Source organism: Malaclemys terrapin, chromosome 2, assembly GCF_027887155.1.
Source record: "Malaclemys terrapin pileata isolate rMalTer1 chromosome 2, rMalTer1.hap1, whole genome shotgun sequence".
NCBI classification, from domain to species: domain Eukaryota; kingdom Metazoa; phylum Chordata; order Testudines; family Emydidae; genus Malaclemys; species Malaclemys terrapin.
In genome coordinates, this window is record NC_071506.1 from 35036494 (window position 1) to 35052317 (window position 15824).

At 41.8% G+C, this 15824-nt stretch overlaps 1 protein-coding gene across 2 annotated transcripts in view; it reads left to right on the forward strand.

The window, feature by feature from the left end:
* LRP12 (LDL receptor related protein 12) overlaps positions 1-15824 on the forward strand; it is a 100032-nt gene that overhangs the window by 55906 nt on the left and 28302 nt on the right. The gene's annotated exons all lie outside the window — the stretch shown is intronic.

The following is a 15824-nucleotide window of genomic DNA, read 5'->3' on the forward strand; positions in this document are numbered from 1 at the left end:
TGATAAGTTTTTCTTATTACTAGGGCCGTCGATTAATCACAGTTAGCTCATGCGATTAACTAAAAAAAATTAATTGCAATTAATCGCACTGTTAAACAATAGAGCACCAATTTAAATTAAATATTTTTGGATGTTTTTCTACATTTTAAAATATATTGATTTCAATTAAAACACAGATTACAAGGTGTCCAATGCTCACTTTATATTATTTTTTATTACAAATATTTGCACTGCAAAAATGATAAAAGAAATAGTATTTTCAGTTCACCTCATACAAGTACTGTAGTGCGATCTCTTTATCATGAAAGCGCAACTTACAAATGTAGGTTTTTTGTTACATAACTGCACTCAAAAACAAAACAATGTAAAACTTCAGAACCGCCAAGTCCACTCAGTCCTCCTTCTTGTTCAGCCAATCACTAAGAGAAACAAGTTTGTTTACCTTTACAGGAAATAATGCTGTGCACTTCTTAATTACAGTGTCACCTGAAAGTGAGAACAGGTGTTCGCATGGCACTGTTGTAGCTGACGTCGCAAGATATTTACGTGCCAAATGCACTAAAGATTCAAATGTCTCTTCATGCTTCGGCCCTCATTCCAGAGGAAATGCTTCCATGCTGATGATGCTCATTTAAAAAAATAATGCGTTAATTAAATTTGTGGCTGAACTCCTTGGGGGAGAATTGTATGTCTCTTGTTATGTTTTACCTATATGTCCTGTTATAGCAGTCTCAGATGATGACCCAGTACATGTTGTTCGTTTTAAGAACACTTTCACTGCAAATTTGACACAGTGCAAAGATATCAATGTGAGATTTCTAAAGATAGCAACAGCACTCAACCCAAGATTTAAGAATCTGAAGTGCCTTCCAAAATCTGAGCAACAAGGTGTGGATCATGCTTTCAGAAGTCTAAAAAGAGCAACACTCTGATGTGGAAACTACAGAACCCAAACCACCAAAAAAGAAAATCAACCTGCTGGTTACATCTAACTCAGATGATGAAAATGAACATTGCTTTGGATCATTCAGCAGAACCTGTCATCGGCATGGACGTATATCCTCTGGAATGGTGGTTGAAGTATCAATCTTTAGCGCATCTGGCACGTAAATATCTTGCAACACTGGCTACAACAGTGCCATGCAAATGCCTGTTCTCACTTTCAGGTGATCTTGTAAACAAGAAGCAGGCAACATTATCTTTTTCAAATGTAAACCAACTTGCTTGTCCGAGCGATTGACTGAACAAGAAGTAGGACTGATTGGACTTTTAGGCTGTAAATGCAGCTTTTGAATGCAGGTTTTTTTTGTATATAATTCTACATTTGTAAGTTCAACTTTCATGATAGAGATTGCACTATAGTACTTGTATTAGTATTTTTCAATTCACCTATCTTTTTTTTTACATTGCAAATACTTGTAATCAAAAATAAATATAAAGTGAGCACTGTACACTTTGTATTTTGTGTTGTAATTGAAATCAATATATTTGAAAATGTAGAAAACATCCACAAATATTTAAATAAATGGTATTCTTTTATTGTTTAACAGCGTAATTAATAGCGATTAATTTTTTTAATCGCTTGACAGCCCTGCTCATTACATGAAAGTTTCTTGTAGTCTAGGTTTTAAGACCTGCACAGTTCCTTTCAGCAGCATAAAAAGTATGGTATCTTATACAGTCAAATAATGATGCATTGCGATGGAAGAGAAATATACATTGCCTGAAGTATTTTAATAGGTTGGGAAACTTCAAAATATAACTGCATACCTAGAGTTTGTGGTAATGAAGAAAGTGAATGAGGTTGAAAAGAGCTCCCTTATAAAACAGCCTGTTTAGCTACCCATAATTTTTTTTTTTTTTAAATTGCTTGGGCTTGAAATTCTCAACCTCAAAATTGAGTATTTTTAGTAAAGTTTTTAAGTAAATGGTTTCACTTGTTTGTGTTGCTTAAGTGTCTGTGTGGGAAGAGGAAGGAAGTACTTGTTAGATAACTAGTTTTAAATTTTTTGTATTTTGTATCTCAAATGGCTGTAAAATGAATTTCAAACTTGGTATATTTGAGTACTTAGTCCACTTCGAAACTTGGTACTAGATTAACAGTTGTGCATGCAAAAGTGCACAAATTTAATCTTTCTGATAACACTGCTCTACAGCCAAAATGCTTCTGAAATAAATGTAGTCAAACTTTACTAATTCTGGGTCACTGAGAACGAAAATGATGCTTAAAATTGTTGACTGGCTCTACTTTTCAAGATATGCTATTGGGTCAGTATATACGACCCTTGACTTGGGAATGACAGAGGATAAGTGAGTTATAAAGGGAAGGGATCTCAATTTAAACCCGAAATGACTAAAATACGTCTTTGACTGGATCTATGAATAAATCTATGACTGGGTTTGGACAGTACTTGCTTTTTAGGCAAAACAATGAATGATGCAATCTGAAGCTGATATTGCGTCATACATGATATGAATTGCATCATGTTAATCCTAGAAGTCATGGATGATGCAATCATAACGAAGCTTACATCACTCTGCTGAACAAATTGCCCTATATCAGCTCTAGAAATCATACTGTGTCGTGCTCTCTTATTTGTCAGTGTTTGATTTTGCAAAGGGACACATTTCTGTTTAGCCAAAGTGAGCAGAGATGCCTCGTACTTGTGTGAACAGTGCAGATAACTTTTGCTATGTTTGTGGTGAAGTGACTTTTGCATCACAAAAGCGCAATATAACCACTATGGTTAAGAAAGCCTATCATCTTTATTTTGGCTGCAAAATTGGAGATCAGGACAAGAGGTGGGCCTCACACATATGCTGCAACACTTGTGCAACAAATCTTTGCCAGTGGTTGAACAGGAAAAGGAAATCTATGCCTTTTGCCAGTGCCAATGATTTGGAGAGAGCCAACAGATCATACCAGCAATTGTTACTTCTGCATGGTGCCTCCAGTTGGGAAAGGTGTGTCAAAGAAGAAAAAGTGGACTGTGCATTATCCAAACATTCCATCAGAGAAGGACTGCCAGTTTCTGATGCACCAGAATCATTCTCACTTGAGTCAGACGAGGAAGAGGATGAAACTTCTGGTCCTGAACCATCAATGTCACAGGACCCACATTTTCTCCCATCCTCCTCCTCTGAACCACACCTCATAACACAAGGTGAACTGAATGAGCTTGTCAGGGATTTGGAACTACCCAAGAGTAAGGCAGAGCTGTTGGGCTCCAGACTACAGCAGTAGAATCTCCTGGCAGGTGATGTTAGGGTTTCCATGTTCCGTGACCGTCAAAAGGATCTTGTCCCATTCTTCTTCATGGAAGGTGATCTTGTAGCCTGCAACAACATCGATGGTGTGATAGCAGCCTTCAAGATCGTTCACGATCCGGATGAGTGGAGACTGTTCATTGATTCATTGAAGACGGGTCTTAAAGCTGTTTTACTGCATAATGGCAATGTTTGGCCATCAATTCCAGTTGGTCCTGCAGTCCATATGAAGGAAACCTATGACAACATGAAACAACTTTTGAGGTGCATAAACTATGACCAACATCAGTGGCAGCTTTGTGGCGATTTGAAGGTTGTTGCTCTCTTGCTTGGTCTGCAGACTGGATACCCAAAGTACTGCTGTTTTCTCTGCGAATGGGATAGTCGTGCAAGAGATTCCCACTACATCAAGAAAGATTGGCCATTCCAACAGTCATTGGAGCCTGGGAGGAAAAGTGTTCAGCATCCACCACTTGTTGAATCAAGGAAGATTTTGTTACCACCCTTACACATCAAGCTGGGTCTGATGAAGAACTTTGTCAAGGCCATTGACAAAACACAAGCAGCTTTCAAGTACCTCCATGGAAAATTTCCAAGGTTAAGTGAAGCTAAGATAAAGGAAGGTGTCTTTGTTGGTCCTCAGATTCGTGAACTTCTTCGAGATGATGCATTTGACCATGCACTGCGTGGCAAGGAAAAGACGGCATGGGAAGCCTTACAGTTAGTGGCAATACATTTTTCTCGGAAACAACAAGGCAGACAACTACAGGTTGTTGGTGGAAAACCTCCTCAAGGCATACAAAAGCCTTGGTTGCAACATGTCACTAAAGATACTTTTTTTGTACTCTCATCTAGATTTTTTTTCTACCGAACTGCGGAGCAGTGAGCGATGAGCACGGCGAGCGATTTCACCAGGACATTGCAACGATGGAGAAACGCTATCAGGGCAAATGGAGCCCATCAGTGCTTGCAGACTATTGCTGGACAGTGACAAGAGATGCTCCATTTAATGAATACAAGAGACAAGCCAAGAAGCGCCGAGTAGACAGTGAATAGGACTAAACTATGTACAGAATAGTTTTTTGCCTTTTGTTTCATAATCAATTTTATTTATATAATCCTTTTGCTGATTTTTAAAGTGTTCCATAAACAGGACAGGTGAAATATTATCATGTAAAGCAACCATAAACACATGAAAAGACCTAGGTTTACAATTTATGATTAAAACTCTATCTACACAATACACATAGACATAAAATGTAAAAACTTAAATATCTTAAACAGTAGCCAATCAGTTGTTTTAATTGTCATATTTGAATTCAGCACATCAAAATACATAATAAATAGCACATTTTATCTCTGAAGCAGACGACTTCTCAAAAATTGTAGACCAGTGTAAATTATTCTCTGTTCATATGACCTATTAGGTAATCCTCAGTAGGTAATAGACAGAGTTTGTAAGTAATAGACAGGACTTCTTGCCCAGCCTGGAGGGCAATTCTTGAGCTGCCACTTTTCCCATTGGAGAGAAAGGGAAGCTAGTAGCAGGACAGGGAGTAGATTGCCAGGTTGCTGTCTGGCTTTAAAAGAAGGATGACATGGTGTTAGAGTAATTCTTTCGGAGAAGCTGAAGCGAAATGGAATTAACTGTAAGCAATGAGAGGGGTACAACAAACTTAACAGGAAAATAAGTACTTCAAACTATGATGCCTTGTGTGTTGCACACCATTGATTTAACTCCTGAGGAAATAAAACAATCCTATATTGCACAAATGGATATACAGACCTAGCCTCTCATGATTTATGCTGCTTTTTAACTTAATGCATTTTACTCAGTTTAGACAACAAAAAATAATCCAGTTGTACTTAGTTTACCTTGATTTTTTTTTTTTTTTTTTTTTTTTTTTTTTTTTTTTTGCACCAGTGCATTGTTGTAGTGTTTGAGTTGCAAACACTTCAAGGAATGCTTAAATCCAAAACTGTTTTCAGGCATTTTTTTTTATTTAAAATATTTTTACAAATTTATGTTGTTAGACACAGTCTTTACATAAATCTAAATTTTGGTCCTGAGCTACTAGTTTCCTTTCAACTTGATGCACTGTTTTGAAGATGTTCAACTTTAAATTTAGTACAGTAGCTGCTTCAGTTGACGAAAGCAGTCCTCAAGTGTCCCCTGCAGAAGGAAGGACTGGGAGACCCACACAGATCTTGTCTCTGTGATCCCTGCTGTTTGTACAAGGAGATCTTGAAACGCAAACACAGTTTCCTCTGAGCATTCAAACATACCAGTCATCATTATGTGTACATTTAAGCAGCTATTGCAGAGAGGGAATCAGAGCTGTCACTTCTCTGAATCAAGTCTACAGTATTGCTGAGACAATGGTCAATATGTTGAGTTTCTTTCCAGATGGTCAGTAGAAAACACAGTAAGATGTGATTAACTTAAATGGATATATTTGCCATGAGTAAAGGTTGCAACATTAGGCTCTTAGTTTGTATTTCTGCAGTGGCTAAAGAATACTAACATCTAAATAACTGATATCTGATAATTGTGTGCAGCACTAAAAGTACCCACGTATGTTTCTTAATATGAAATCTCTTATTAATAGTGCATAATCATGACTAAAAATTATTAGTTGTGCGATGGTAGTAATTTGCCATGTAGTATGATACCTAATCATGAGTAGAGAAATGTTGAAGAAATAAAAAATCAAACACTCTGAAAACAAGCAGTAATGGTATCTTGTCATGTCAACAGACCTATACCTCCTGTGGTGGCTTACTTAGGCCTAGTCTACACTAGGAGGGGGATCGATCTGTTACGCAACTTCAGCTACCTGAATAACGTAGCTAAAGTCAACGTACTTAGATCTATTTACTGTGGTGTCTTCACTGCGATAAGTTGACGGCTGACGCTCTCCCGTTGACTCCGCCTGTGCCTCTCGCCCTTGTGGAGTACTGGAGTCGATGGGAGAGCGCTCAGCAGTCAATTTTTCGCATCGACTAGACGTGATAAATTGATCCTCACTCTATTGATCGCTGCCCGTCGATCCAGCGGGTAATGTAGACAAGCCCTGACTTACAAAAGGGAAAAGTACACCTCATTAAAATACTTCAGGTATCCAGATATAAACTAAATTAGTGCATGCTAGAATTACGTATTGCAGCAGGGAATGAGGAGTCTACTTGATTTGGGTCAGCTAGTTCATTATTCTGTACCTGATCATTAATCTGTATAGGAATGGAGTTGGAGTGTCCATATCACAAAATCAGCTGACGAGGAAATTTATTTAGGCCACCATTACAACCACCGTTAATGAGCACCCTTCTTGGCAAGTTTGGTGATTCATAGATCATAAGCCGAGAAGGGACCCTTGTGATAGTCAAGTCCTGACCTCTTGTATAACACAAATCATAGGACTTATGTGACTTAATTCCTGTTCGAACTAGAGCATATTTTTTAGGGTAACATCCAGCCTTGACTAAAGAATTTCCAGTGATGGAGACTCCACTACAGCCCTTGTTAAGATTGTTTTCTGTGATTAATTACCCTCGATGTTAAAAACTTACACATTTCTAACCTAAATATGTCCAGCTTCAACATGTTCCTCTTCGAGTGATGGTACATGTCAGTTCCACTGTAGGTGTGTGTGAGCCTTATGCACAGATGTTGGAGATTTTCTTCCTTCAGCCTGTCGGGGTGGCTCGCGTGTCACCCCTGTCGCTGCACAACACTGCGTGCTGGTATAAGAGGGTGGAGCTGCTCCCAAGCCTCCTCAGTGCCTTGATACCTCCAGTAACAATTGTTGGAGCAATCTTGGACTTGTTTACTTAGGTGCATCCCTCACTCATTGTAAATAGTTGAAATTAATTGTTTTAGTTTTTCAAGTAAGTTAATGCCAGGTTTTTGTTTGTGTTCTTTGGGACCAATTCTTTCCTTTTTGGTAGCAGGCTCAGTACTGGAATGATGCCTCGCTCCCTAGGATTAAGTCCTGTGGGACACATTCAAAGCCTGTGCCAGTCAGTAGTCCTCATTCACTTAGAAGTGCTTGGGTGTGGCCCACGTGAATGACAAGTGTCACATTGGCAAGGGCGTCAAACCCCATTCAAAAAAGGATAGAGCAGTGAGGCTTAAGTGCTTGCTTACGGAAGCATCACTTTGACTCCCCCCTCTCCCCTCCCCAGCCAAGTCATCACATTGAGAGAGTGCTTCAAGTACTTCAGCATTGGTATGGCATGCTCCACCAGGCTCATAGTTCCCCAGTACCGAAGAAGAGACCCAAAACTTCCTCTGGCTCAGTGTCTCATTCATCTACTTCTGTACCGACGTAAGAGGTGAGGACTCTACTCAGGGTGAGGCTTCTGGAGAAGTTCTGAGCCTCACCCTGAGTAAAGAGGGGTTTGCTGCCTTTGGAGCCTGTGCCAGATCCATCAAGGCTGTCCCCAAGAAACGTTTGAGGGGCCAGCAGTCTGGGGTGTTATGCATATGTATCTGGAAGAGACTTGCTTAGCCTCTTAGTACCAGTTCGCATTTGAAACTGTCCAACTGGTTTCTCCTCACTCCTCACCTCACAGAGAATCCACAGTACTGCTACTTAGATCTCTTCTCAAACCAATTTTATCAAAAGGGATACCTCCCGTGGTTTCTCCAGTACCACCAGGATTAGGATACCTTTCTCTGGTACCATTTGCATCAGAGTCTCCATCATCAGAAGCCTCTGATTCCTCATCCAAGGCTGGGACACAGTGCTTACCCTCCTTTAAGATCATCAGGATCATGGACGATGCTGCAACACCAACAGTGGCCTTTTCTGAAGGGGCAATGGTCCGGACAAGGATAGGTCCCAGGTCCATACTAGTGGCCACTCTGGGCTCCATGGGATGGCTGTCCTGCAGCCAGGACCTCATCTCAACACTCGTAGGGAGCGCATCAGACTTGATGGCACCAGAAACGTCATTCCCCAGTACCCGATGTTCTTAGTACCTGGTCCTTATCTCAACATTTCTGCAGTGTCCAGCCATTTTAAAAATTTCATGTCACATTAGCTATCCTCCAATCATTTGGTACAGAAGCTGATATAAATGATGGGTTACCAAACCACAGTTTTAGTATTTCTGCAATTTCACATTTGAGTTCCTTCAGAACTCTTGGGTGAATACCATCTAGTCCTGGTTATTTATTACTGTTTAATTTATCAGTTTGTCCCAAACCACCTGTAATGACACGTCAATCTGGGACAGTTCCTCAGATTTGTCACCTAAAAAGAATGGCTCATATTTGGGAATCTCCCTCACGTCCTCAACCGTGAAGACCGATGCAAAGAATTCATTTAGTTTCTCCGCAATGGCCTTATCGTCCTTGAGTGCTCCTTTAGCATCTCAGTCGTCCATGACCCCGCTGATGGTTTAGTAGGCTTCCTGCTTCTGATGTACTTAAAAAATTATTGGTATTACTTTTTAAGTCTTTGACTAGCTGTTCTTCAAATTCTTTTTTGGCCTTCCTAATTATATTTTTACACTTAATTCACCAGAGTTTATGCTCCTTTCTATTTTCCTCATTAGGATTTCACTCCCACTTTTTAAAAGATGCCTTTTTGCCTTTCACTGCTTCTTTTACTTTGTATTTAGCCATGGTGGCTCTCTTTTAGTTCTCTATGTTTTTTAATTTGGGGTATACACTTAAGTTGAGCCTCTATTATGGTGTCTTTAAAAAGATTCCATGCAGCTTGCAGGGATTTAACTTTTGGTGCTGTACCTTTTATCTCAGGGTCTGCAGCTCAGGATCACAAACTAGCAGGCACTCCTGAGTCAATATGACTACATGCTGTGGGAGAACATTGCTAAATTAAAGGACAAGTTACTAGAGGATTGCAAATAATTCTCAGTGATGGTGGAGGAGGGTAAACTGGTCACCAGGACTGCTCTCCAGATAAGTCAGTATAGTGCAGATTCAGCAGCTCAAAACATGGCATCAGCGATAGTCCAGACTACCTACTGAATTCCAACAGACCACACAGGACCTTCTGCTTGAAGGTCCTACTCTGGTCTCTGAGAAAGTTGATGACCGGCTTCGCAGCCTTAAGGTTCTAGGGCAATACTCAGATCCTTTGGAATGTACACTTCAGTGACAAAGAAAGCATTTTCAGCAACAGCTTTTTAACATCCTAGCTTTGCTCCCCATTCCCAGGATCCCCCTAGGGAAAAAAAAGAAGGAATTATAGAAGGCACCCTCCACCACTGTCCTCTTCAGCATCCCCAGGCTCATCCTGTCCAGCTGCCTCCTCCAATCAGGCATTTTGACGGAGTTGTTAAGGACAGTATACCAGTCTCCTCACTTCTGTCTGTTCCCCCTTTTTTGTATTTACCAGTTGCCTGTCCTGCTTCCTAAGTGCTTGGATCCACATAACATCAGACCATTGGATCTTAAGCACTAGGGAATAGGGGTATGCCATCCAGTTTACTTCAAACCCTGCCTTCCCCACCATCCCTCTTCAGGGACCATTCTCTTCAACAGGCGGTCCAATCTCTCCTTCAGACAGGGGCCATAGAGGAGTACCATTGAACCCAGGGGAAAAGGCTTTTATTCGTGTTATTTCATGATCCCCAAATTGAAAGGATGCATCAGCCTCATTTTAGCTCTAAGAGAGCTGACCAAATTCCTGAAGAAAATAAAATTCCGTGTGGTTACCCTAGCATCAATTATCTCTTCCTTGGAACAAGGAGACGGTTATGCTGCCCTCGACTTGAGGGGTGCTTTCTTACGTATCTCAATATGTCTTGACCATCTAAAGTCTCTTATTGTTGGTGAATGGCTGTCGCTATCAGTTCACAGTACTTCTTCTGTTCGGCTTGGCAGCTGCTCCTCGGTATTCACAAAGTACATTATGGTGGTAGCCGCTAATCTTCAAAAATTAGGGGTCCTGGACAACTAATTTATCTGCAGTTGATCAGAGTCTCAGTCCTGTCTCTAACATATCAACTGCTCTATCCATATTCAATACTCTGGCGCTCCTCGTGAATTGAGAAAAATTAATACTGATGTCTGCACAAACAATAGAATTCATTGGAGCAGTCCTCTATTCCACAAATGCCAGGGCTTTTCTGCCACAAACCAGATTTAAAACCATTCAAAAACTGGTATTCAAATGAAAGCTTACCGACTCAGAACAGCATGCAAGTGCCTCAATCTGTTAGGTCACATGGCAACATGTACCTATGTAGTGCAATACTCCAGTCTGCGACTCAGGATGCTACAGATGTGGGTAGCATAAATATATATCCTGAATCATGATGCCTTGGGCAAGGTGATTCAACTGCCTGAGCTAGTCCTGTTGTCTCTGGATTGGTGGACAGACCTTCTAAAAGCTTGTGTGGGAGTTCCCTTCCTTCCCACACTACCAACACTCACTCTAGTCACAGACCTATATTCCCTAGGTTGGGGAGCTCACATTGGGACCCTTAAGACTTATGGTTTTTGATCATCTCAGAACCCAGAGGCTCACATAAATGTCAGAGTTAAGAGCAGCAGGTCTAGTCTACTCAATCCCTCCTCCCCCACATAGTGGGGGGGAAATCTATTGATTCTGATAGACAACTCTGCGACCATGTTTTACCTAAACAGGCAAAGAGGAGCGCAATCAAACTAACTCTGTCAGGACTCTTCTGTAGCCCACTCGATTCACCTTAAAGCTACTTAACTTCTGGGGAAACAGAATACAATGGCAGATCAACTGAGCTGATTCTTCACCGATCAACACAAGTGGTCATTATGCCCAGACATAGCACGGGCCATCTTCCAACTTGGGGTGGATTCCCAAAGTGGTAGTCTCAGCCCAGGCTCCCTAATAGATGCCTTTATCCTGTCTTGGGAGAATTGCCTTCTATATACCTTCCCTCTAATTCCTTTGCTCCTCAGAGTAGTATCCAAAATAAGGAGGAATCATGCTCATCTCATCTTTATAGCACCAGTGTGGTCCTGTCAATATTGGTACTCACCCCTACTGACACTGTTGATAGCGCCACCTCCTATCCCTCCTGTTGGATCCAGACATAATTTCCCGAGACCATGGCCACATTCTGCACTCTAGCCTCCGCACTCTGCATCTCACAGCGTGGATCCTTTGACTGATGGCCTTTGAAAGGTTTTGATCACAGAATGTCAAAGTGGTACTTCTAAATAGTGGAAAACCCTCAACTAGGATCACTTACCTGGCTAAATATAAATGCTTCTCCATTTGGTCTCATGAGAAAGGTGTATCTTCTCAGCAAGCATCCCTTAATGTGTTGTGCTGGACTGTCTTCTAGATCTAAAACAGAATCAGTTAGTTCTGTAAGGGTGCTTTTGGCTGCTATCTCAGCTTTCCGTATATGGATGGATAATAAGCCCCTTTTCTCCAACCACATTTTACTCAATTCCTGAAGGGCCTGGCCAGATTATAACCTCAAGTGTGGGACCCCATCCCTTCTTGGGATCTCAGCTAAGTCCTGGCAGGTCTACTGGAACCCTCCTTTGAAGCCCTTGTGACTTGCTCTCCTTTACCCACTCCTACAATTTTTTTTATAAGGATAAGGTTTATCTCAGGCTGCACCCAAAAATCCTTACAAAAGTAGTCTCATCTGTTTGCCCACATTTTTTCCAAAACCCCATCACATATGCATGAAGAAAGGCTTCACTCATTCAATGTGAAAAGAGCATTAACTTTCTACCTAGAGTGTACTAAATCATTCCAGAGTTTTATGCAGCTGTTTGTCACAGTTGTGGACAGAGTTAAGGACAATACAGTTTCTTTCTAGAGAATGTTCTGGATCTCTTCCTCCATTTATTTATGCTACCAACTAACTAACAGCTAGAGTACTGGTGCATTCCAATAGAGCACCAGCAGCTTCTGCAGCTTTCCTGGTTTGAGTACCAATTGCAGACATTTGTAAAACAGCAAATTGGTCTTCAGCCAACACCTTCACTTCTCATTACGCTATTAACTGGCAGTTCAGAGACGTTGCCAGCTTCAGACAGGTGGTTTTACAATCGCTGTTCAGATAGACTCCAACCCCCCCTCTGTAGCTGTATAGTTGAGTTACCTACAGTGGAACTGACATGTGCCATCACTCAAAGAAGAAATGGTTACCTATCTTACAGTAACTGTAGTTCATTAAGATATGTTCTACATATCCATTCCATGACTCGCCAACCTTCCCCTCTCTATCAGAGTATGTCCAGTACAAAGGAACTGGGTGTGGGGGAAGAGTCAGCAGGTGGATCCGCCCTCTTATACCAGCATGCAGTGGCACGTGGCAACACAGGGCTCTCATGCTGTCCCTACAGGTACCACTGAGGGGAAAAAACATTCTGACATCTGTGCACAAGGCATATGCACACTTAGAGTGGAATGGATGTGTGCAACACATCTCTAAGAACAACAGTTATAGAAAGGTGGGTAACTGTTTCTTATACATGCTTCTGGTAGACCGAAGAGCCCTGTTATAGCCCCTCTCTCTTATATTCCATTGTGCTACTCCCCTCTCAGTTCTGCCTGTGTATCATAGAATCATAGACCCATAAAGTTGGAAGGGGCTGTAAGGGTCATCTATTGTAGCCCCTGACCAAGATGCAGGATTTGTTGTTTGGACCATCCAAGACAGATGGCTATCCAACCTTTTTTTTTTTAAACCTCCAGTGAAGGAGATTCCATGACCTCCCTTGGCAGTTTGTTCCATTGTCCTACTGCTCTTACTGTTAGGAAGTTTTTTTCCTAAAATTTAATCTAAATCTGCTATGCTGTAGTTTGACCCATTGTCTCTTGTCCTGCCCTCTGTGGCAAGAGAATTTTTCTCCATCTTTTTTTATGGCAGTCTTTCAAGTATTTGCAGACCACTATCATGTCTCCCCCTTAATTGCCTCTTTTCCAGACTAAACTCATATGGCTTGCATTCCATCCCTTTGATCATCTTTGTCACTCGCCTCTGGATCCTTTCCAGTTTCTCTACATCCTTTCTATACATTGATGTCCAAAATTGGATACAGTACTCCAGCTGAGGTCTAACCAGTGCCAAATACAGCAGCACTATCATCTCCCATGACTTGCATGCTATGCCATTGTTAATGAAACCCAAATTGCATTTTGTTTTTTGCAACAGCATTGCATTGTTGACTCGTGTTGAGGTTGTGCTCCATCACACCTCCCAGATCCTTCTCAGCAGTACTGCTGCCAAGCCAGTTTTCCCCCATTCTGTATTTGTGCATTTGGTTTTTCTTCCCTGACTGTAGCGCCTTACATTTGTCTTCAAATTTAATTTTGTTGTCTATAGCCCAGTTCTCCATTTTGTCAAGATCCCTTTGAATTTTATCTCTATTCTCCGAAGTGTTGGCATCCTCCTCCCCCAGCTTTGTCTCATTTGCAAATATGATCAGTTTGTTCTCTATTCCTACCTCCAGGTAATTTAATAAATATGTTGAGTAACACCGGACCCAGAACATATCCCTGTGAAACCCCACTTGAGACCTCCCTCCAATCTGACATCATTCCATTAATAGCTACTCTTTGTTTGCGATTGTTTAACCAATTATGTATCCGCTTAATGGTAGTTCTACCAAGCCTGCATATCTCCAACTTAGGAAAATGTCGTGTGGGACTGTCAGAAGCTTTGCTAAAATCCAGGTATATTATGTCCATCACATTTCCCCTATCCACCAAACTAGTTATCTTGTCAAAGAAGGAAATCAAGCTGGTTTGGCATGATTTGTTCCTAGTAAATCCATGTATGGGTTACTAGACTCTTTGAATCCCCTGGGAACTCTGCTGTTCTTCTGTTCTGGTTTGTCTGCTCTAGTTCTGGCTGTTATACTTGACTCTGCACCACCCAAACCCTTTCTAAGCTCACTCAAACATCCATTTTCATTACAGCTTCCAGTAGCATTAAAACACACAATAGTAAAAAACATGAATCGCCAGTGCGCATTTTACTTGGCTGGCAGCCTCAATAACTAAAAATTATCAAATATAAGCTGCTTGTCTTCACTGTCAATGCCCTTCACTGCCTAACTCCCACCCTACTGATCTTCTCTCATCATATCGAGATGTTGTCTCTGGTCTATGGTTGGCCCATGATACAAACTTCTGTTGCCCACTTGTTAAATTTCCAAACAAGCATCTTCATTCATTCTCCCATGCTGCCCTTCACATTTGGGAAATGCTTCTGGTAAACATTCACAAATCTACCTTATCGTCCTTCAGATCCCTCCTTAAAACTCTTCTTTGCTGTGATTCCACTACTTCCCTAGGAACAGGTAACCTAGGTGAGCTCTGTGACTTTATCCTCGCACACAATTATTTCAAATTTGGTGGCAATATATACCTCCAGACCAGTGGCACCACTATGGGCACCCGCATGGCCCCACAATAGGCCAACGTTTTTATGGCTCACCTGGAACAACGCTTCCTCAGCTCTCGTCCACTCATGCCCTTTCTCTACCTACGCTATATTGATGACATCTTCATCATCTGGACCCATTGGAAGGAGACCTTGGAACAATTGCACCATGATTTCAACAGCTTCCATCCCACCATCAACCTCAGCCTGGACCAATCTACACGGGAGGTCCACTTCCTAGACACCACCATACAAATAAGCGATGGCTACATTAACACCACCCTATACCGAAAACCCACTGACCGCTACGCCTACCTTCATGCCTCCAGCTTCCACCCTGGTCACACCACACGATCCATCATCTACAACCAAGCACTGAGGTACAATCGCATCTGCTCCAACCCCTCAGACAGAGACCAACACCTACAAGATCTTCACCAAGCATTCTCAAAACTACGATACCCACACAAGGAAATAAAGAAACAAATCAGCAGAGCCAGACGTGTACCCAGAAGCCTCCTGCTACAAGACAGGCCCAAAAAAGAAACCAACAGAACTCCACTGGCCATCACCTACAGTCCTCAGCTTAAACCTCTCCCAACGCATCATCAGTGATCTACAACCCATCCTGGACAATGATCCCTCACTTTCACAGACCTTGGGAGGCAGGCCAGTCCTCGCCCACAGACAACCTGCCAACCTTAAGCATATTCTCACCAGCAACCACACACCGCACCATAACAACTCTAACTCAGGAACCAACCCATGCAACAAACCTCGATGCCAACTCTGCCCACATATCTACACCAGCAACACCATCACAGGACCTAACCAGATCAGCTACAACATCACTGGCTCATTCACCTGCACGTCCACCAATGTTCTATATCATAGAATCATAGAATATCAGAGTTGGAAGGGACCTCAAGAGGTCATCTAGTCCAACCCCCTGCTCAAAGCAGGACCAATTCCCAGCTAAATCATCCCAGCCAGGGCTTTGTCAAGCCGGGCCTTAAAAACCTCCAAGGAAGGAGACTCCACCACCTCCCTAGGTAATGCATTCCAGTGTTTCACCACCCTCCTAGTGAAATAGTTTTTCCTGATATCCAACCTGGACCTCCCCCACTGCAACTTGAGACCATTGCTCCTTGTTCTGTCATCTGCCACCACTGAGAACAGCCGAGCTCCAT